The 21511-nt window shown below is 29.1% G+C and overlaps 3 long non-coding RNA genes across 5 annotated transcripts in view; 2 read left to right on the forward strand and 1 right to left on the reverse strand.

Annotated features, from left to right (window-relative positions):
* Positions 1-7169, forward strand: part of LOC117110239 — an 18721-nt gene extending 11552 nt beyond the window's left edge. The window contains exons 1-3 of one of the 2 annotated variants that reach the window (XR_004445647.1): positions 3962-4032; positions 6867-6924; positions 7066-7169. This is a non-coding gene — a long non-coding RNA (uncharacterized LOC117110239). Of the gene's footprint in view, positions 1-3961; positions 4033-6866; positions 6925-7065 lie in introns of those variants that run through there. The other variant, XR_004445648.1, reaches the window with a different exon arrangement.
* Positions 314-2497, forward strand: LOC117110240. Of its 2 annotated transcripts, none has more exons than XR_004445649.1 (4): positions 314-443; positions 832-1016; positions 1617-1753; positions 2281-2497. It is a non-coding gene; the product is annotated as an uncharacterized LOC117110240 (long non-coding RNA). The 2 variants fall into 2 exon arrangements; XR_004445650.1 differs by lacking the exon at positions 2281-2497 and adding an exon at positions 2249-2266.
* A 1162-nt stretch (positions 7170-8331) lies between the features above and the next one.
* The window catches only part of LOC117110304, a 27894-nt gene continuing 14714 nt past the window's right edge, over positions 8332-21511 (reverse strand). Inside the window, exons 2-4 of the long non-coding RNA XR_004445670.1 lie at positions 18001-18117; positions 9626-9709; positions 8332-8545 (exon numbers count right to left, since the gene is read on the reverse strand). This is a non-coding gene — a long non-coding RNA (uncharacterized LOC117110304). The remainder of the gene's footprint in view (positions 8546-9625; positions 9710-18000; positions 18118-21511) is intronic.

Below are 21511 nucleotides of genomic sequence, written 5' to 3' on the forward strand. Positions count from 1 at the left end.
TACCAAAATATGCAACTCATAGATAACCACAAACTTCACTTTTGTTAAATATCAAATGAATTAACTTTACATGTTATAAACAATGCAAATAAACAGTAGTTAAAGCATGTGGATCAATTGTGTGTTACAGAATTTGATTATTGGGGAGATTCCTTTTAAAAACTAAATTAGTTAAGATAAAAAAATGCATATAATGACCCAAGAAAATCAGTTTTAATTCAGAATTTGATTATTGGGGCCATTTTTACCTACCTGTCATATGGGGCCAATTTTACCGGGGCCATTTTTTCCGGGGCCATTATTTCCGGGGGCCATTTTTTCCGGGGCCATTCTTACCGTACACCTAATTTGGTAGGTGCACCTGTTGTGAGTTCCAGTGATCGGCACTTGGAGTGAGAGGCTGTCACCTGAAGATGTGTGTGTGTGTGTCTTGCCAGGTTTAGGTAAGTTGTAGCAATATTAGGCCTAAAAAAATAAATTGTTTGTCCTTTTTTTTAAATGATAAAAAATGGGCGGCTAGAAAAAGGTTTTTATTTTTTGTTTTTTATTAGAGACACTCATCAGATGGAATAAAAATAACCCACAGAGGCCTAGAATGGCAATGAATATCTTACATCAGACAACACCTTCAGACTAATTTGTAGAGCATCTGGCAAAGTATAAAGATAAATTCACTCACATTATTTTTAATTTGTAAAGAAAAAAAGCAAAAGTTTTTTGTTTTTCGTCACTATTTTTTTCAGTGAATTAGGGGAGGGTGGAGGAGGGCAAACAAACAATTTTTTTGGCCGTATTTAGGATTTTGTACATGTTATGAGCTTTTCTTTTCAGTTCAGTTTCGTCAATTCAATTGTGCCAACATTAGCACATGATCTGCGGTTCAAGATGCATCTAATCACTTTGTATAGTGATGTTTGAAGTCTGTTCTTAATAGATTTGTTAACACAGGGGTACGATATAGAGCTCCCATAATCGAAATGACACCGAGTAAGAGAAATAGCTTAAGAGCATAAGGGGTAAGAAAATATTTGTTTCTATACAGAAATTTAAGTTTACAATTTATTTTGCTAATTACTTTGATTCCAGTAGCACAACCTGAAAGATTTTGATCAAGGTAAAGATCAAAATACTTGATTAATGACTTCACATTTATACTTTTATACACATACATTTATTATTTATTTATATATATTTATACACATTTTCTTAGAGCCAAATAAAACTTGATTCGGTCTTACCTAAGCGTAGGGATAACTATCTATTAACCATTGATTAAGCGATTCGAATTATTTGCTTAATTTAGTTTCAATGTAATTAACATCTGTATTTGAAACTAAGGCAGCGGCATCATCAGCATAAAAAGAACTGAAATATGAGAAATGAAAGGGGACCTCCCTGGGGTGCTCCGATTTTACTTCTATCATTCACGATTTGGTCCCTTTAATATCAACAACCTGAGATCTACCGTGGAGGGAAGACTGCATTCAGGATACAGATAATGTAATAATTGTATAATAGTATCTCATTATATACATACAATATACTTAAGTTATTAGACATCAACATTAAAGTCTCCAAGAATAATGACTTCTTGATAATGTAAATTACCCCCACAGATAGTCTCAAGTGAGTTGAAGAACAATCGTGGTTTATCTGGTCTGTAACATACACCAATTAATATAGGCTTTGTTCTGGGATTGTCAGTGCACAAAGATTAAGAAGATCATTATGAAGATCATCTCTCCTGATGTAGGTAAAATCATTGCGTATATAGTATAGCATGGAGGTATAGTATATAGGCAAACTCCTCTTCCAGAATTTTTTTTTGTCTTTAGTGGGGTCTTCCCACTGCAGAAACATTGCAAATTACAAATATAATAGTCATTACTGACATGTCAAATACAAAGGAAACTGGTAACAGTCCTTAAATATACAAAGAGTTTTTTTTAACAACTGTACATGGGGAAACCCCATTTGATTTATCATGATTTGTTTTAGTTCTTATTTGTTATAATAACTTGTATACACATTTCTTTTTTAAAAAGATTGTTCCACTATATTTTAATGAAATCACCATTGTTAGGTTTATAGTGTTCCAATACTGATCTGGTCATATCTAGAATTATAATATCTATTATTATAATAATTATACCAAATACCAGATATCAGTTTTATACATTTTTTAAATTATTATTATTACCTCCAGTATTTTCCGTAATTCTATCTTTCTTTTCTTTCTATTGAATAGTTTTCTATGCCAAATTTCTTTGTTACTCACAGATTCATTGAGCCATGATTCGCTGATTGCGATTACGAAAGATTTAGTTTTCATTAAAATAGGACGAATTTCCTCGATTTTTGGGAGAAGACTTCTATTGTTGAGGTGCAAACAATGCAGCCCCTTGCTAAAATATCGGGATCATTAGGAGGGTGAGTGTGACTAGTTCAGGTATGGATTGATTATCAGTATCAGTATAATAGGAATCGATGTAGTCAACATTGATGGCGTATGTGAAAATAAATGTTGACAGTGTAGACAAACTCCTCGCCTGTATTATATAGTTCAGTATACTTTTTTAATGGAAAATTTATACATTTTATGAGTGTCCAGCCTATAAATTTATCACACGATATAACACCTTTAGAACAAACTATGCATGGACATTAGGAGTTTTTGATTTTGTAGGGCCTGGGTAAGAGTATATAGAACTATCGGCTTTAGTCTTGATAGTCGTGGATTTTAGCCTTGAAGAGCGTATGTGCATAAAGAAGAGACTTGTTGATTAAGTAAGTAGCTCATTATTTGGTTATACATGATACATTCAATAATTTAAAAAACTGCTGATGAACTTTAAACTGGTCTATAATTTTCTGAATGTAATCGGTTTTTCTTTTTGTATATAGGTATGACCTTAGCATATTCCAATCACAATGAACACAGCCGGTGGTAATGGATATATAATATTACAATATGGGTCGGTGGTTGGATCATAGCCATCGCTCCATCTTTTGAGGCATTTTGCAGGTAAAAAGAAATAATATAGACCAAACGAGAAAATTCAAATAATAAAATGATAACAATAAAATAAAATAAAAAATAATAATCATAATAACAATAATAACAATAAACTAGTTTTGAGATGCAAGCAGTGCAGCCCCCTTGTATCTAAAGTTATCTGCTAAAATATCGAGATCACTAGGAGGATGAGTGACTGTGACAAGTTAAGGTATGGATTGATTTTCAGTATCAGTATAATTAGAATCGATGACGTCAACATTGTTAAATGGCAGATGTGAAAATAAACATTGTTGACAGGCAAATTCCTCGCGTTCTATACATTTATACATACATACATACATCCAGCCCATACATTTATCACACGATATAACACGACTAGTTTTTATGGCACCAAACTAAGCATGGACATTTAGGTGTTTTTGATTTTGTAGGGTCTGGGCATGGACATCGCTGGCAAGTAAGAGTCCAAGAAGTAGAATAGATCTATCGGTGGATTTTAGCCTTGAAGAGTTTGTGTATAGACTTTAAATAATTGTGTAACAAAAATGCTGTACAACTTACATTGACCGCTTTTGAAAGATTTATCTGCTTCGCACTCTACAATAAATTGATTAAAATCTATATTAAATGGCTTAAAATCATTCAAAGCACACAGGTCAATTTTAATCCGTATAGTAGAGATTGTAATTATGAAAAGCAATTGGAGTAGGGGCCTACAGCATTGTTGATCATTTTGAAACCGATGTATGAATTTTCTTTACAGCAAAGAAGAGGCCGCCGTGAAGTTAGGCTTGAGGTGTTTCGCGGAGTGACGTCATGAGAGTACTGGCGGGTGATTTAAAACTTGCTTAAACACTCAAACCGCTATGTTGCTGGGCTTACTAGGGTCGAGGCAAAAAGAACATCAAAATTGTGAAATTTAAATGCAATATCAAGTATAAAAACAATCGTCAACGGAACACCACTAAAGCATTGATCGCACATTAACCGATAATTCTTTTACTTTTGCATTAGTAAGTAAATTCCAGTAAATGACCCATCATTAAAACGCTTATAATGTGAGAATAAATTCTGGGATGGCATGCCCCAATTTTATATGTTCATGGCTTCAGTGATTTCCTTTAATAAGTTATTTTTTAACTGGACCCCGAGGACAATATTTTTACACTTGAGTATTCTTCAAAATAAATAAAATAATAAATGAAAGTAACAACTATAAATCATACATTAAACATGGTTGGTAAACTTCATCAAACAAGGTAGGCCTACAATTAAAGTGATATTATAAGCATCAATATAGTAATTTATGAAATATAGGCCTTTGCACATGTGAATGTGCAAAGAAAATAGTCTACAATTTTACCAATTCGTCACCAAAAATTATTCACCAATCACACTTGCACTATATTTTAAATCTTATTTTTCTTGCCTCTGTCTTTTTTCAGTCCTGATTTTTTTTTTAATCTAGTGTTTTGTCATGTCTTTCTGGTTCACATATTTACCTCTGATTCTATTTTCATTCCGAGGTTTCCTTTGATTAGAATATATTTTAGTATAAAAATAGATTATACTCTTCAATAATGCATAATACACTTAATTATTACCAGGCTTATTATTTTATTAATAAGTTCGTACATAAACATGAACCGCGTAATCATGACTGTGAGTAATTTCTAAATAAAAAATAAATTTCCTCATGAAATTATTATTTTTTTCAATGTTTATAACTAAAATGTTGAGGTAGTAGCTTATACTAATACTCTTTGATTAATTTCCCTTTTTCTTTTTTGGTTCCTATGCTGTAAAGCAATAGGAACCTTTGAAATGACCTGGATGTTAGTCTGTACGTCTCTGACGCTGATGTCATCAAATTTGTTGATAGATTGTAAACAAGCGAAGTTGAATTTCCAAACTCCTGTTAGTTATGAATTTTTGCATACATGTAGTATTTACAGTAGCACAATATTATATAATATTATTTATTAATTGAAGTGCCGAAAGTCATTATATATAATGTCATTATTTATAAACAATTGTTTTAACAAAGTATTATTTATAAACAAGGAAAATCGCCCCACCAATTATTTATATGTAATTGTTGGAAGCAAAACTATTTATATGGATATAATGAGAAAATGTTGAATGATATATTAAATAATGAATTATATGTAGGCCTATATATTTTTTGTTGAATAATGAAAGTATATTTGGCACCTCATAGTTTATATCTGGTGATAATATTTGTATGTTTCAATCATGTCAATCATACTCCTCCTTTCTGTAAGTGATGTTTCGCCAGAGACTTAAGCACCTTCCCTGTACCTTTTCTAAAGGACTTATACACTATTATTATTAATTATTTATCTTATTTGAAAAAAAAACCCCGAAAGGTCCACTGATTAATCTCAGATAAGAAAGTATAATACATACTCCAAGTATTGAAATACATGACATAATTAATGTCGAAATATTGAATCCCAACACGATGGCGTGTATTTCAATACTTGGAGTATGTATTATACTTTCTTATCTTATTTGGTTGTTGGTTTCCAAACAACTGATCCATATTCTAAGATTGGTCATATCAATGACTTGTAAAAGCGGTGCAACTTTTATCTTCAGAAAATCTGCTGAAACATCCTCTGGTTAGCCTTTAAACATCACTTTATAACATTTTGTTACTGGCAGATGTCTTAAAACCTACATCAAAAGAAATATTACTTGTTTGGCGTAAATATGTATTGTCCCCTGAACGTGACAAAATTCATATAAAATGGTGTTAGTCCTCAATTTTAATAGTGCATTTGTAAATGCACTATTAAATTTAATTTAATTAATTTTATTAATTTTAATTTTATTTAATTTGTAACCAAATGCAGTACAAAAAAAAATCCAAACGCATGCGTTTTTAGATGTACATTATATTTATATACTGTAATAGTCATGCTAATTTTATTAAGCAATACTTGAGCAATCGCGATTGTGTTATGCAATCAATAGAGGGAAGCAAACAAGACACACAAGATTTTGTCCAAAAGGAAATTACAGTAGGTGCAAAAATACATTGCAAAAAAATTAGTGTTTGCGCTTGGTGACAGAATGGGCGTGAGGATCAATTCAATTAAATCTTTATTGTCCAATATATATAAAAAAAATATATCAGAAAATCTTTGTTTATACACTGCAACAAAGGTAGGAAATTCAATATATAAAAAAAAAATAAGAAACACAATTCAATTTACAATTCAAATAAAAAGCTAAATTATTAATACATTCTGCGTGTAGGGAAAGAACCAAAATCAAATTGATTTTAATGGATTTTGTTAATCTAATGAAACAACTATACTGTAGGTCAAAGGGACATAAAAACAAGGAGGTATAAAATAGATACACCCTCTAACCTAGCTACATTATCTATCTGAAATTACTTCAACTTTATTGTCTTTGTCTTGTATTATTTGGTGTTCCAATTTACCCCTTCTCTTTCCAGGATTTTTTTTTTCATTTAAAAAAAAATCTTTCCTGTTCTTATTTTCCTTCTCTTGCACATATTTGTATATTTGGACTATATTTTTCCACATTTGATTTGTCATGTTTCACTTTTGCTTCTCTATTATTTCCCCTCTCTTGCTCTTCTTGTAGTATCCTCGTATTCGCTCCTCATTTTAGTCGGTTTTCTTTTGGTCTCTTCAATTAATTTATTCGGCTGCTATTGCATTTGCTTTCTTATTGTGATCTTTTGGTTTTGTATTCTTTCCTTATGTATAATTCTGGTCTCATTTCATTCCTCTTTAAATTTAAAACCATGTATAATGCATACAGTGATCTGTAGTTTGTTTGTTTGCAGATGACCGACAAATCTCTACTGCAAGATACATTATATGTATCAAAGAATCAATTGCACTGTAAGTATCAAGTGAAACATACTAAATTTACCTTATCTTATGAAATTATAATTTATTATTAGTCTGATCTTGTTTGTCCATTCCTTCAACTTATAAAAAATGTTTCTCTTTATCTGTTGATTCTTATTCTTATTTTGGCAGATGCAACGACAGAGCATGACCAATGTTTAAGACAAGAAAAGTTGGAACATCTTAGAGTTGAAAGAGTAATCCTGGTGAAAGAACACAGACAACTATTGTATTATTAAAAACTTGCATCATTCTGAAATAATGGTCATATTGTACAGAAGACACGATCAACTTACAATAAAATGAGGAACCAGAACTACTTAAATTAATTTTTCTAATATAGGCCGTGTAAAGCATATTAACTTTGTTAATTTGGTTATGCCTAATAGTTTGCAAGGCAATTAAGAGAGGATACTGGAGTTTAGTTCAACATCTTGCTGAATATTGAGACAGCTTAATTATGGTGAAAGAAAACATACAGCGATTGTATTTTGAAGGAATTTAACAAATTATTTTTAATGACATGTTGTAGCAGCATCAAGACAGCTTGCATCATTTCTAAAATATTGAACCAAGAGAGACCGATTCCAATAATTAATTGAATCCAATTTCCTGGATGATGACGTAATTAATTCCTGATGATGATATAATGTGGAAATATTGAATATCGACAAAATGCTATAGTATGTATTAGGCCTATACGATCTTATCTGAGACTAATCAGTGGACCTTTCAGTTCATATATTATGTACATTTATATAAATTCATATTATATCATGATTTTAGTTGTAAAGTTTTTATAATAAAAAATGTAAGTAATGTGTTGATGTGTTTCTTTGCTGGTTGTGTCTGAAGACTGGATAAGCAGGTAAGACAAAGAAGCGCCCTCTAAAAGAAAAAGGACTAGGTTTTCCATTTTCCCTCAATTTGTATTATAGTGGTGCTGAAGAGTGCCCTCTAATAGAAAAACAAAATTTCCAGGGTCTCTAAATTTCTGTTTAAAGGGGTTCCCTGTGGTGCTGAAAAGCGCCCTCTCTAGCCATTTTATTTCTACGTTTTTCAGGGTCTCTTTAATTGTCAATTTCTATTACAAGGATGATAAAATGCGCCCTCTAATAGTCAATTTTTCAGTGCCAACAATTGTTTGTGGAGTTCTGAAAAACTGGGATTTTAGAGGGTGCTTTTCTCTACCAAAGACAATTAAGAGACCTTAAAGAACTTGGGGTAAAAAGGCTAATTGAGGGCGCTTTTCTTCACTATTTTTACCAGAACTCCACAGACTAAAGTGGCCAAAAAACTTAGTCATATTTTGGGCCTTTTTCTATTCGAGGGCGCTTTTTTTTTTTGGCATCCTACCCATCCAATACACAAGAAGACCAAACAACTTTGACTACAATGAAGAGTTTTTCCAACATTTATTCAACACTATATAATAAAATGCAATGAATATTTAAATTATAAAATACAATGAATATTTATTTTTTCAATACTAATTAAATACATTAAATATTTATTTTAAATACTAGAATCGTGCAATTATCTAGAAAACCAAGAAAGCAACATTATAGATAACAACTGAGCAACTGGTTTGTTGAGATCTTCAGAGTTGTCCCTGAAATATTATAGTAAAAGGAATACATAAGTCTAAAGTAAACATAATTATTGTTATGGACATAAAGCACAAAAACCAACTGTGAAATTATATTTACAAGCCTGTTGCAGAGGGAATAATTAAAGTAGACAATTTTTATTGGGGAAAAGAAGAATAAGTACAGTACAAACATCAATGAAAAGGAATACAACAATAAGTCCATTGCTAAAAAAAAAAATAAGGGGTTTAAATTATTGTGTATTAATAATTACTTTTTGTGACATTTCACAATTAATATTAATTTCCATTGGTAAAGAAAAAAAAACTATTAATTTGTGTATATTTGTGTAAATTCTTGTTACTAATATTTTATTAATGTCTTGAATTACGATTAATACTATGATTTACATTTTGGATTGCCCAAATCATTTAAAACATGGTTTAACTGAGCCTTTAAATTACATATCAATACCGTATTATTTTTATTCTAAATCAAGGTTAATTAGTATTAAATTTCACTTTATGAGCATTTATGTAAGTTACAATTAATTATTAATCATATTAAATATGGTTAAACTGACCCTATCCCAGACGGTAAGTTTAGACCCTATTGTGTATAGGAGTGGAGTTAAGATGCTTGTGGCAGGATTGAATTAACAACACTCTTTATACAAATTATATTTAAATTATACCATTTACTACTCAATATTTTTACAATGTGTTTTTTTATTATATATATTTAATCTTTATCAGAATATTTTTTCTTACAAAAGTATAATGGTCATTTGCAATTTAATACTAATTTACATAGTTTTGTTAATTGTTTTGACATATTAATGACAAAATGAAACAATTTTATTATTTTGATCTTTGCAATTGTATTACTCTGTTAATTATATTAATTTTCAATTAAAACCTTATTTTATGAAAACTGTAAAGATTTATTTTAGAATAATTTAATTAGGGAATATAAGTTTTTTTTTGTTGTAATATTGAAATTAAAATGTTTATTTTTAGTGTTGAATCAGGTCAAACTTTATCCTACAAAGCATTTAACAATGGACATGAAATTCATAATAAGAACAAGTTTTTGTGACTCACCATTCAGCAAAATTAACGGGCACAAAACGAGAAAGCAACTATAGCCACTGGTCCACAGGTTTGCTGAGATCTTCAGAAGAAATACTGAAATAAAATACATACATTCATAAAATAAATATTTAGAATAAATAAATTAAAAGGAATTAATATTTAAATGTTTATTAATTTTGATTACAAATATTTAAACTGTAATTCTAGAATAACAATTTTCTATAGCCAACAAAAACATTATTTTATTATTATCACTTCTTAAATTTCAACAGTAGGTCAAATAATGAAATTTTAATATTAATCATTAATTTAGTTATTTTAAGAACAAGAATTATATAAATGTATTTTATATTAATAAATATTTATACAAACATAATAAAATAATGCAAAACTCTAAATAGTATTGCTTGTACAAAGTATTTTCTTCCCCATATTCCTGACTGTAAAATAAAGCCTACACACACACCTGAAAATATAAGCTGTTGTTTTCTGCACAGTTTTTGTTGAAAATCAGGTATTGGCCCAAGTGTATTATGGTGGGCAGTGGCTATCGGCACTGCCATAGTCGCTGTTATTGAAATTGATGTTTCGATTGATAGATAAATACATGAATATATGTATATATTATATGTAGGCCATTGTAAGTAGCAAAAAAAGAAATAACATACTTCAGAAGATATATATATATATATATATATAATTGTTGAACTAATTATCATATATGTTTATCTTCGCTATTTCCATAAACCGACAAACACGAAGATCGCGATTAAAAAATTACCACTTTTTGAAGCCAAAAAAAAATCGTATCAGGAATCTTGTATTTATTAATTAAAATATATTAATATATTGTAGTTATAAATCACAATGTTTATATCAAACTATTAATTAATTATTAATTATCTATTTAAGATATTAATTAAGATATTTAGATATTAATTAAGATATTCATATATATATCAACAATCAGGTGTCGATCTGTGATTGAAAGTGGGGAAGGGACGAATTGCAAAATATAGAAAAAGCCTTTGAATGGTGGGGGGGGGTCATAGGGGCGAATGCCATTAAAGCTCTGGCGTCTAATAGCCTTTTGTAAGTAGGCCTAGTATCTAATTGATTTTAGTGGCGTAGTTAGAGGTTTTGGCGCCCGGGGGAAAAAGTAGGAAATTGCGCCCCAATTATAATTTATAATAATTGTGAAATATTGCCTTTAAGCATATCCGTACCGTACTTAAATACCCGAACGAAATGTCTGTGACAGGTAGTCATTAGGCCTACAGAAGAGAATAAAAAAAAAGAAAAACGGTCGAAATAGACTGAAAAGAAAACACAATCTACAAATTTTCCAATAAAAACAACTATAATGTTCATTTTTTTCACTGATTGATTTTAATGAAGCTTTTTCACAATACAGTGGCGGATCCAAGAATTCAAAATAGACTGGACCAAATGTGGGACTTTTAAATCAATCAAGAGGTTTTTCCTTTTATCCCCTTTCTTAATTTTCTCTTGTGCAAGTAGTATTGCGACTACACTATTGAGAGTGGAAATACTTCCGTCTTATTAGTCTAATCTAATCAAACAGGGCTAGGGAGATAGGAAGCATACAAAACATTATTTAGCATTTATATTTCATAAACATAAAGGTGATTTACTTAATTAATCATTATCATGACGTCATGGTGAGATTGCGTCAACAGAGTTCGTAAACTTCTGGTATCACTACCGGTACTTAAATAAGTCGAAATAGATAGACCTATCCGTGCCAAAGGCTGTACTGTATAATTATTGTTTAATAATGGCTATATGAAATTCAATTTACTATAATTATTTGAAATTAGGAAAAACAGGAATATATGTATTCTGATAATATTAAACAGGTCTTAATAATATACAAAAGGAATAAATCATTTATAGTATAATTGTTCACTTTTGAGTTTGTAAAAATGTTGGCCTAATACACGCTTCCGATTTTTACAAAGTACCGTACATATGTTTTCGCAATAAATTAACACTCTGATAACGCACCCATAAAATCGATGGAGTGGTTACTGACATGGTTACGAAATGCCAAAAATTGCGTTTTTTACTCAGCTTTGGCACCGCACTTGAAACAAAAATGACAATTGGCAGAACAGTTGTGTCATGTTTTAATAAAGAATTATGTCAATTTTATTCGCGATCTGAAGTAGAGTGTGGATGAGGACCATTTAAAAAATTAGTTTACCGTATTACCGTAGGCAGAAACAATAGCTATATGATAAATATTTAAGTTAGTGCAGTTACAGTAAATGTGTACAGCGTTTATATTAACTAACTTCACTTTTTTTTTTGAACTTATTATGAATATTTATAATTCATCTTTTCATTTAAACATGTGACTCTAAAAACCAAATCCCGTATTTCTATTTCCATTTCAACACCAATACATTACATGTATTTTGCTTGTCAGCTATAAGAGCAAAACTTGCCAGTAAGTTAAACTAGAACATGTCAGGAATTGGCAGGTGTACAACTGGTACAATAAAAACCGTGAATTTATTACATTTTGGTGTCATTTGGTGATTACATTTATAAGATTATTTTTTTAAAAACGAATAAAAGTGATAAAATTGTTATTCAAAATACAGGTTTTGCATATACGTAAGTTGATTTAATATGCTGATTCATTATTATCTCATTAATCCAACTATCGTAAATAGGCCTATTGAAGTATTATTAATTCATTATTAAAGTATTATTCCAGCACTGTTTACTATTATTATTATTATTATTTTATAAACTATTCATAAACCATTGTATAACATTGAAAAAATGAATTATGTGGACAAAATTATAAAAAATAAACTTATAATTTATATGATTATTTTTTAAAACAGAATGAAATAGATAAAATTGTTATTTAAAATACAGTTTTTGCATAGACGTTAGCTGATTTGAGATAATAATGTATTAGCATATTAATCAAACTATTGTAAATAGGCCTATTAAATTATTAATTCATTATTAAAGTATTATTCGAGCACTGTTATAATTACTGGTATTATTATTATCATTTTAGATCTAATCAATTGTTGATACAATAATGTCACTATTAGTATAATGTTGTTATTTTTTAAGACAGAATGAAATAGATAAAATTGTTCTTTAAAAGACAGGTTTTACATAGACGCAAGTTGATTTAATATGCTGATTCATTATTGTCCCATTAATCAAACTATCGTAAATAGGCCTATTAAAATATTACTAAAGTATTATTAATTCATTATTAATGTATTATTTGAGCACTGTTATTATTATGGTGATTCTGCGAACCTGCTTTCCTGTCGATTTTCTATGCATATTTGAGCTACTTTTTAACGTCATCCGTGCAATTAATTAAAATACTTTACACTATGGCCCATATTGAGTTTCAGTTTTAGTTTTAGTCACTGATTTGAACTTGTGTCCATACCTACACGTTTATATTTTTTACATCGTTGAGGGCAGTTTGGGTGTCTATAAAACAAAGACCCATAAACGAAGACCCCTATTTTTTTTCTTTCATTTTGATGATAATACACTAGGCTGTCAGAAAATCATCAGTCATATTAATGATATAAATGAAATAATTTTATTATTTTGATCTCTGCAATTGTATTACCCTGTTAATTATATTACTTTTCAATTAAAACTTTATTTTATGAAAACTTTTAAAATTTATTTTAAAATAATTTAATTATGGAATATAACAGTTTTCATATAAACATTATTGAGCATTTTTATTTTACAAACATAAAGGTGATTTACATAATTAATCATTATCATGACGTCATGGTGAGATTGCGTCAACGTAACATCAGAATTTGTAAACTTCTGGTATCACTACCGGTACTTAAATAAGTCGAAATAGATAGACCTATCCATGCCAAAGGCTGTACTGTATAATTATGTTTAATAATGGCTATATAGAATTCAATTTACTATAACTATTTGAAATTAGGAAAAACAGGAATCTATGTATGCTGATAATATTAAACACTATATACCGCAGTATATACGGGTCTTAATAATATACAAAAGGAATAAATCGTTTATAATATAATTGTGCACTCTTGAGTTTGTATAAATGTTGGCCTAATACACGCTTCCAATTTTAACAATATATAACCCTCTGATAACCGCACCCATAAAATCGATGGAGTGGTTACGGAGATGGTCACAAAATGCCAAAAATTTCATTTTGTAATCGGTTTCGGCCCGGAAATATGCAGCGCACTTGAAACAGACCACAAGTAAACAGACAAAATTCATAGTCATTCGTAATTGTTGTTCTTTCCACTCGATTTGAAAAGTGGGGTTTTAACTATAGAAGATTTGATCAAAAGTGGGTTCGACAATTGGTATGATGTCCCCCTACTTTGAAAATTGGGGGACGTGTCCCCCTGTCCCCACCGATAGACGCCCATGATTAAGATATTCGTCAGTTTGTGTAAAAATTATTTATAATATAATTGAAGTTTAATTATACGGTATTTTGACGGATAGGCCTATTCCTCACCTCGTGTGAATCATCCTGAGCTCTATTTATCAAAAACACGCGGTATTGCGCGATGCTATTAGCATTTGCATACACGAAAACACATTGGCAATGTTTTTGGTTTATTTCTTACATTTACATCCAGCATTAGGCCCAATAAATTGTTTAAATGCTTAAATAATTGGAAACATAAATTAAGTGGATAAAATTATAATAGAATTTACAATAAAATTTATAAGATTATTCTTTAAAACCAGGGAACAGTGAAATTCACTGTTCCCTGTTTTAAAACAAATAAAACAGATAACATATTTATTTAAAAATAACAGATTTTACATAGATTTTACCTATTATATTTCTATAAATTATGATCACAAACATCTCATTAAGCAAAATATTGTAAATATGCCTATTAAAGTATTAACTCATTATTAAAGTATTATTTGAGCACTGTTAGTATTATTATCTCCACCAGGAGATATATGTTTTTGTTCCGTGATGTTTTGTGTGTGTGTTTGTAACGCTTTGCTATTTCAGTTTTTTTTTTCTTATGTTCAAAATATCTCAAAAACGGCTGCACAGAAATAACTGAAAATAACAGCGAGTGTTAGGTACAATACAATGAAGAAATTATTAAATTTCGGTGACTGTCCGGAGTAGGGTATGGATGTGAGGATCATTATGAAGAATTAAACTAAAATGTATAATTAAACTAAAATGTATAATTAATGACAAGTCCCATCCTCTGTTTAAAATCATATTTCAGTAAATCCGGTAGAATTATTCCATCAATTAAGAAGACTGAACACCATAACAAATCATTTATTCCGTGTGCAATCAGGAAATACAATAAGCAATTTAAAAGATACCTTGAGATTTTTTGTATTTTATCCTGGTATGTAAGTGTGCTAAACTTTTATATAATTTTACTCGATTATAGTGCAATTTTATGCAACGTTTATCGGTTTATATATTTTTAATGATTTTTATATCATTTTACGCATAGGTTAACTTATTTTATATCGTATTCTTTGTATGGTATTTTAGTATGTCACTGTTTTTATTGTGACCCTTGGAAAGCAAATTTCATTTACTTTGTTTATGACAATAAATTTTGAACTTAACTAGTTTACCGTATTACCGTAGGCAGAAACAATATCTATATGATGAATATTTAAATTAGTGCAGTTACAGTAAATGTGTACAGCATTTTATATGTACTAACTTCACTTTTTTCAGAACTTATTGGAAATATTTTTAATTCATCTTTTCATCTAAACATGTGACGCTAAAAACCAAATCCCCGTATTTCTATTTCCAAAATATTTCCATTTCAACACCAATACATTGCATGTATTTTGTTTGTCAGCTATAGGAGTAAAACTTGCCAGTAAGTTACCATGGACCATTCAAAGCAAAATGTCGCAGATCAGATATCTCAAAAACTTAACTCCTCATCTAAATTAAACTTTCGTGTTGGTGTAATTTTTTAAAAGTACATTGTGGTTGGAAAGTACATATTTTTGAGGAATTTTGAATAGAAGATATTGGCGGTTGGCGGAGTTATGCTCTCTACTAAGTGCTCTTGTTATTATTACTGTTATTATTATTATTTTATACATTATTTATAAACCATTGAAAACATGAATTATGTGGACAAAATTATCATAGAAAATAAACTTCGAGCACTGTTATCATTACTGGTATCATTATTATTTTAGACCTAATCAATTTGATACAATAATGTCACTATAATGTTATTTTTTAAAACAGAATGAAATAGATAAAATAGTTATTTAAAATACAGGTTTTGCATAGATGTAAGTTGATTTAGTATGGTGATTCATTATCTCATTAATCAAATTATCGTAAATTGGCCTATAAAAGTTTACTTTAAATTACTAAAGTATTGTTAATTCATTATTATTATCTACTAAGTGCTCTTATTATTATTATTATTATTATTTGATAAATTACTTAAAAACCATTGTATTATAACATTGAAAACATGAATTATGTAGAAAAATTTATCACATAAAATAAAATTAAAATTTATAAGATTATTTTTTAAAACAGAATAAAATTGATAAAATTGTTATTCAAAATACAGGTTTTGCATAGACGTTTGATTTAATATGCTGATTCATTATTTCATTAATCAAACTATCGTAAGTAGATCAATGGAAGTAATTATTAATTCATTATTAAAGTATTATTCGAGCACTGTTATTATTATTATTATTATTTTATAATTATTTACAAACCATTGTATAACATTAAACACATGAATTATGTGGACAAAATTATCATAGATAATAAACTTAATATAATTTATAAGATTATTTTTTAAGACAGAATGAAATAGATAAAATTGTTATTTAAAATACAGGTTTTGCATAGACGTAAGTTGATTTAATATGCTGATTCATTATTATCTCATTAATCAAACCATCTTAAATAGGCCTCTTGAAGTATTATTATTTCATTATTAAAGTATTGTTCGAGCACTGTTATTATTATTATTATTTTATAAACTATTTATAAGCCATTGTATAACATTGAAAACATGAATTATGTGGACAAAATTATCATAAAAAATAAACTTATAATTTATATGATTATTTTTTAAAACAGAATAAAATAGAAAAAATTGTTATTTAAAATACAGTTTGACGTAATCAATTGTTGATTCAATAATTTCACTATAATGTTATTATTTTTTAAGACAGAATGAAATAGATAAAATTGTTCTTTAAAAGACAGGTTTTGCATATACGTATGTTGATTTAATATGCTGATTCATTATTGTCTCATTAATCAAACTATCGTAAATAGGCCTATTAAAATATTACTAAAGTATTATTAATTCATTATTAAAGTATTATTTGAGCACTGTTATTATTATGGTGATTCTGCGAACCTACTTTCCTGTCGATTATTTTATAAACTATTTATAAGCCATTGTATAACATTGAAAACATGAATTATGTGGACAAAATTATCATAAAAAATAAACTTATAATTTATATGATTATTTTTTAAAACAGAATAAAATAGAAAAAATTGTTATTTAGAATACAGTTTGACGTAATCAATTGTTGATACAATAATTTCACTATAATGTTATTATTTTTTAAGACAGAATGAAATAGATAAAATTGTTCTTTAAAAGACAGGTTTTGCATAAACGTAAGTTGATATAATATGCTGATTCATTATTGTCTCATTAATCAAACTATCATAAATAGGCCTATTAAAATATTACTAAAGTATTATTAATTCATTAGTAAAGTATTATTTGAGCACTGTTAATGTTATTATTATGGTGATTCTGCGAATCTGCTTTCCTGTCGATTTTCTATGCATATTTGAGCTACTTTTTGATGTCATCCGTGCAATTAATTAATACTTAACAGTGTTTAGTTTTAGTTTCAGTCACTGATCTGAATTGGTGTCCATGCCTACACCTTTATAGTTTTGACATCGTTGAGGGCAGTTTGGGTGTCTATAAACCGAAGACCCATAAACGAAGACCCCTATTTTTTCTCTTTCATTTTGATGCTAATACACCAGGCTGTCACAAAATCATCAGTCATATTAATGACATAAATGAAATAATTTTATTATTTTGATCTCTGCAATTGTATTACCCTGATAATTTATATTAATTTTCAATTAAAAAATTATTTTATGAAAACTTGAAATTTATTTTAAAATATTTTAATTAGAGAATATAACAGTTTATGTGTTGTAATATTGAAATTAAAATGTCTATTCTTAATGTTAAATCAGGTCAAACGTTATCCCACAAAGTATTTTAAAATGAACATGAAATTCATAATAAGAACAATTTTTTTTGACTCACCATTCAGCAAAATTAACGAGCACAAAACGAGAAAACAACATTATAGCCACTGGTCCTATGGTTTGCTGATATCTTCAGAAGTGCATTTTGAAATGTTAGACTTTTGCATAATTTTTACTGAAATAAAATACATACATTCATAAAATAAACAGAATACATCATTAATATTTAAATGTTTATTAACTTTGATTACAAACACTAAATGTAAACTGTAATTCTAGAATAACAATTGTCTATAGCCAATAAAAACATTATCATATTATTATCCCTTCTTAAATTTTAAAATAGGTCAAATAATGAAATTTTAATATTAATCATTAATATAATTTTAATAACAAGAATTACATAAATGTAATTTATATTAATAAATATTTATACAAACAGAATAACATAATTCAAAAGTCTGAATAGTAGGCCTATTGCTTGTACATTATCGCTGTACGTTTTAGATGTATCCACCGTGCAATTCAAATATTTGACGTATGGCCAGCCCTGACGACATACATCAATTTTGTCTTTTTTTTTTTTTAAAGTGCTTAGTTTTTCCTTTTATCGTCTTTTTTAATTTCCTCTTGTGGAAGTAGTATTGCGACTACACTATAATGAGTGGAAATACTTCCGTCTAATTTACGATCAAACAGGACTAGGGAGATAGGAAGCACACAAAACATTATCTAGCATTTTTATTTCACAAACATAAAGGTGGTTTACATAATTAATCATTATCATGACGTCATGGTGAGATTTCGTCAACATAGCATCAGAGTTCGTAAACTTCTGGTATCACTACCGGTACTTAAATAAGTCGAAATAGATAGACCTATCCGTACCAAAGGCTGTACTGTATAATTATGTTTAATAATGGCTATATAGAATTCAATTTACTATAACTATTTGAAATTTGGAAAAACAGGAATCTACTGTATGTATGCTGATAATATTAAACACTACCGCAGTATATACGGGTCTTAATAATATAGAAAAGGAATAAATCGTTTAGATTATAATTGTTCACTTTTGAGTTTGTAAAAATGTTGGCCTAACACGCTTCCGATTCTAACAATGTACAGTACATATGTTTTCGCAATAAATTAACACTCTGATAACCGCACCCATAAAATCGATGGAGTGGTTACTGAGATGGTTTTGAAAGGCCAAAAATTGTGTTTTTTACTCAGCTTTGGCAGCGCACTTGAAACAGAGCACATGTGAACAGACAAAATTCATACAGTCATTCATAATTGTTGTTCTTTCCACTCGATTTGAAAAGTGGGGTTTTAACTACTGTATAGAAGATTAGTCAAAAGTGGGGGAGACAATTGGTATGATGTCCCCTTACTTTGAAAATTGGAGGACGGGTCCCCCTGTCCACCACTGATCGACGCCCATGATTAAGATTTTCGTCAGTTCGTGTGAAAATTATATACATAATTGAAGTTTATTTATATGGTATTTCAACGGATTCGTCCCCTCGTGTGAACCATCCTGAGCTCTACTTATCGCAAACACACGGTATCGTGCGATGGTATTAGCATGTACATACACAAAAACACATTTGCGATGTTTTTTGGTTTATTTATTACATTTACATCCAGCGTTAGGCCCAATGAATTGTTTAAATGCTTAAATAACTGAAAACATAAATTAGGTGGATAATAATAGAATTTACAATAAAACTTATAATTTATAATATTATTCTTTAAAACAGAATAAAATAGATAACATTTTTATTTAAAAAAACAGATTTTACATAGATTTTACCTATTATATTTCTATAAATTATGATCAACAAATATCTCATTAGTTAAAATATTGTAAATATGCCCATTCAAGTATTAACTTATTATTAAAGTATTATTCGAGCACTGTTAGTATTATTATCTCCGCCAGGAGATATATGTTTTCGTTCCGTGATGTTTTTGTGTGTGTGTTAAACGCTTTGCTGTTTCAGTTTTTTTTTCTTATGTTCACAATATCTCTGTTAGGTACAACACAATGAAGAAATGATTAAAGAGTAGGGTGTGGATGTGAGGATCATCATAAAGAATTTGTCCTAGACAAGGTATCTCAAAAACTAATCAACCGATATAAACTTTCATGAAAGTTTAACCAAGTTACAAGGAAGAAATTGTCGAGTGTAGGTATCGATCCAAATTCTGGGGGTGGACGTGAGGGTCATCATCAAATGTTTAAGGTCCCATGTGTTTCTTGTGTTCAAAATATCTCAAAACAGCTGCACAGATTTAAATGCCTGTTACAAGGATTGTTAGGTATGAAGGTGATGAGGTGATTAAATTTTGGTGACCATCCAGCGTTAGGGTGTGCGTATGAGGACCATTTAAATGAAAACGTCCCAGAACAGATATTTCAAAAACTAATCACCAGATATGAATGAAACTTTTGTGAAAGCTTAACCGAGGCACAAGGAAAAAATTAGTAAGTGCTGGTGATATGATGATCCAAATTCGGGTGTGCATTTGAGGGCCAAAAGCTCACAGACCTAAATATCTCGAAAATAGATCAATGGATAAAAATGACAATTGGCAGAACATTTTTCATGTTTTAATAAAGAAGTGTGTCAATTTTAGTAGCGATCGGAATTAGGGTGTGGATATGAGGACCATTTAAAGAATTAGTTTATCGTATTACTGTAGGCAGAAACAATAGCAATATGATAAATATTTAAATTAGTGCAGTTACAGTAAATGTGAACAGCATTTTATATGTACTAACTTCACTTTCTTTCTAAACATATAGGGAATATTTTTAATTCATAACTCATAATTCATCTAAATTAAACTTTTGTGTTGGTGTAATTTTTTTAAAGTACATAGTGGTTGGAAAGTACATATTTTTGAAAAAAATTTTTAATAGAAGAGATTGGTGGTGGGCGGAGATATGCTCTCTACTGAGTGCTTTTGTTATTTTATAAATTATTTACAAAACCATTGTATAACATTGAAACATGAATTGCATAGGCGTATGTTGATTTAATATGCTGATTCATTATTATCTCATTAATCAAACTATCGTAAAAAGGTCTATTAAAGTATTACTAAAGTATTATTAATTCATTATTAAAGTATTATTTGAGCACTGTTATTATTAAGGTGATTCTGCGAACCTACTTTCCTGTCGATTTTCCATGCATATTTGAGCTACTTTTTGATGTCATGTGTGCAATTGTGGCAAAGACAAGCCAAACCAGTCACTCGTCGCAAAAATCGATTTTGAGTTATTAATACAGTATTAGAGAGTAAAATAATAGCTATAAAATGGTAAAAAATCATTCAAATTGGACATTTCCTTATGAAGTTACAAGCGTTTAAACATACAGCTGTAAAATGGTAAAAAATCATTCAAATTGGACATTTCCTTATGAAGTTACAAGCGTTTAAACATACAGCTGTTTAAAGAACAACATATGAGAAATCAGCCTTCAAAGTTTATGATTTCAGGCATTTCTCATGCAGAAACGATCATTAAATCCTTAAAAAGTGTTGTTTTAACA

The sequence above is a fragment of the Anneissia japonica genome, unplaced genomic scaffold (assembly GCF_011630105.1).
Source record: "Anneissia japonica isolate Jap-2015-1 unplaced genomic scaffold, ASM1163010v1 scaffold673_len1821605_cov196, whole genome shotgun sequence".
NCBI classification, from domain to species: Eukaryota; Metazoa; Echinodermata; class Crinoidea; order Comatulida; family Comatulidae; genus Anneissia; species Anneissia japonica.